Below are 3210 nucleotides of genomic sequence, written 5' to 3'. Positions count from 1 at the left end.
TCTCGAACTCCTGACCTCAGGTGATCCGCCCACCTCAGTCTCCCAAAGTGCTGGGATTACAGGAGTGAGCCACTGCGCCCAGTCTTCTTCTGCAATTTCGACAATCAACTGTGCGATTTGCCTTTCCTTCAGCACCGAGATTTTATTTTTCTTTCCTAATTATTTCAAACATGAATTTTGGTTCCAGGGAACTAGTATTTCCTTAATTTATAAATTGAGGGTGGCTGAGCATGGTGGCTCATGCCTGTAATCCCAGCACTTTAGGAGGCCAAGGCAGGCAGATCACTGGAGGTCAGGAGTTCAAGACCAGCCTTGCCAACATGGTGAAACCCTGTCTCCACTACAAATGCAAAAATTAGCCAGCTGTGGTGGCAGGTGCGTGTAGTCCCAGCTACTAAGGAGACTGAGGCATGAGAATCGCTTGAACCCAGGAGGTGGAGGTTGTGGTGAGCCAAGATCATGCCACTGCACTCCAGCCTGGGTAACACAGGGGGACTCCATCTCCAAAAAAAAAAAAAAAAAAAAGAGGGTCATCTCACAGATGATCTAATAAATAATGCTTTCTCTTTAGAAATTCACATTATTAACTTTTCTACTTTTAGATATCGTAACTGCTGTGACTTGAAGGACTTATCTCAACAAAGCCTTAAAAAACTAGGGTGGGCAGTGGGTGAATGGGTTGGGGGAACCCACACAAAATCTCCAAGACACCTGGAAGCCCATGTCCCCATGAGAGGGACTGCAGGCAGCTGTAGCAGACTGGATGGGAGAGGACAGTAGGCAGGAGAACTCAGGGTCTGGAGGCCATGGTTCTAAGGCCAGAGGAAATCATTGACAAACTTAAATCCAGAGCTTGACAGGATGAAATTTGTGATTGTAAATGAATATTTGCCATTACCAAGTGAGATCGCCAGTGGTTAGTTGCTCCTCCATGTGGGCCACAGTGAGGAGAACGTGGCATCAGGCCAGGGTGTTCCTACCAGGAATGCAGGATCTGCACCTGTTTAGGACGAAACGCTGGGCAGACCCAGCTTAGAGTCATCTCTGCTCTTTACATCTGTCAAGGCTGTGAAAACTGAGAGTCGCCCAGATGCGGTGGTTCACACCTGTAATCCCAGCACTCTGGGATGCTGAGGCGAGTGGATCACCTGAGGTCAGGAGTTAAAGACCAGCCTGGCCAACATGGTGAAATCACATCTTTACTAAAAATACAAAAAATTAGCCGGGCGTGGTGGTAGATGCCTGTAATTACAGCTACTCCAGAAGCTGAGGCAGGAGAATCTCTTGGAACAAGGGAGGCGGAGGTTGCAATGAGCCAAGATGGCACCACTGCATGCCAGCCTGGATGACAGAGTGAGTCTCTGTCTTAAAAAAAAACCCAGAAAACTGAGTCTCATGAACAGTTCCCGAAAAAGAAATTGGGCCCACATGAAAACACATTTTTCTCCCAGCTGGGGCAGGCAATGAAGTGAAATAGGTCTGCGGACTGGACTTTCACATAGAGACCGTATATTTCCTAATTTGGGGGTTATGTGGGGATCATCTGGAGGACTGTTCCTGCTTTTGGTGAAACACAGGGAGGTATTCTTTGTGAAGCTGCAAATCTGGCACAGCAATAACGACTGGGGAATTGGAGAGAAAAGAGAAGGCATACTAACTGCTGTTGCAAGTTTCCCAGAAGTATGACATTATTGGGAAGTAAACTGCTTCTTAAATCAACTGTGTCAATACCACGTCAGTAAGGCACAGACAACAACATGAAGTTTCATGACAGGCCAAATCTAGCCCAAACCCAGTCCGGCAGAGGTTGTCAACCCAGCGCCCCAGCAAGAGCCAGAGGGTCCCATCCTGGGAGCTGCAGACGCTCTCCTGTGGGCTGCAAAGGCCATGGCCGCATCCTGGACAGGACGTAAGCTCTCAGGGATACATGCATGTTCCTGGGGTTATATGAGTGTGACGGGTGTGGCATTAGTCTGACGGTGTCACGGGCATTCCAGTGGTTACGTGTGTGCTCGGAGGGACAGATGCGTGTTCCGGGGGTTATATAAGTGTGACAGGTGTGGCGTTAGGCACACGATTTCATCCCCGCATTCTGGGCGTTACGTGCACTCTGAGGGACACATCCGCATTCCTAGGGTCGGATCTGGACAGCAGCTGTCACGTTACCCTGACGGTGTGATCTCTGTATACAACGGGTGCTAACACCAGCATCACAGATGGAGTGTTATTAGTACTACGGGGGTTATTATCACTGTGGTGGGTGTTCCAGTTGCTTTCCTGAGGCTACATTTCTGTTCCGAGACCGTGGCTTGGCTCCGTGGCCGCCTCGCCTTGGGTGCAGAGAACGAACCTCAAGTGTGCTGGATTCACAGGGGCTTTTGGTTTCTAATTTTCCACAGGAAGGGTCTCTGCCCCTCAGCTGACAAGCCTGAAAAAGGAAGGATTTTATTCACCACGGACGCGAGCTCGAGGTGTCCCAAAGTGAGGGGCGTATCCCAGTATGTGCTGAGGAGAACGCGACTCCCGCTCTCGCAGGACTCAGGCGAGGAGGTAGCACGCGGCCGCCTCAGGGCTCAGAAAAGCCGGGCTCGCGCGCACTCTGCTGGCGGCCAGGGGCACTGCAGCGCCCTAGAGCTCACTGCGCTGTCGGCAGCCCCGTGCCCGCTGCTACCCATCCCGCTGCACCACTTAAAGACAGCATGGAGTGTTTGGCGCTATCGTTCTAGAAATGCAAACTGACACAGAGCCCACTAGCCCGTGAATTTCTAAAAATGCAGAAGGCACAATTAATTGGAAACCATAGGAAATAAAATCAACATGAATGCACATTTTACAACTTATGCAAAAATTTACTCAACATAGTCCTCAGACTTAAAACGCGAAACTGTCAGAGGCCTCTTAACCACAGTGACTTTATTTTAAAAAAAGGTTTTAAAAAAGTTAAATCTGGGCAGGGCGCAGTGGCTCATATCTGTAATCCCAGCACTCTGGAAGGCCAAGGCGGGCAGATCACTTGAGATCAGGAGTTCAAGACTAGCTTGGGCAAATTGTGAGAACCCTATGTCTACAAAAAACACACAAATTAGCTGGCATGGTGGCACGTACCTGTAGTCCCGGCTACCCGGGAGGCTGAGGCGGGAGGATTGCTTGAGCTCAGGAGTTTGAGGCTGCAGTTAGCCCACCATGATCACACCACTCCACTCCAGCCTA

Source organism: Macaca nemestrina, unplaced genomic scaffold, assembly GCF_043159975.1.
Source record: "Macaca nemestrina isolate mMacNem1 unplaced genomic scaffold, mMacNem.hap1 Scaffold_59, whole genome shotgun sequence".
NCBI lineage: Eukaryota > Metazoa > Chordata > Mammalia > Primates > Cercopithecidae > Macaca > Macaca nemestrina.
Note: the sequence above shows the minus strand (reverse complement) of the source record.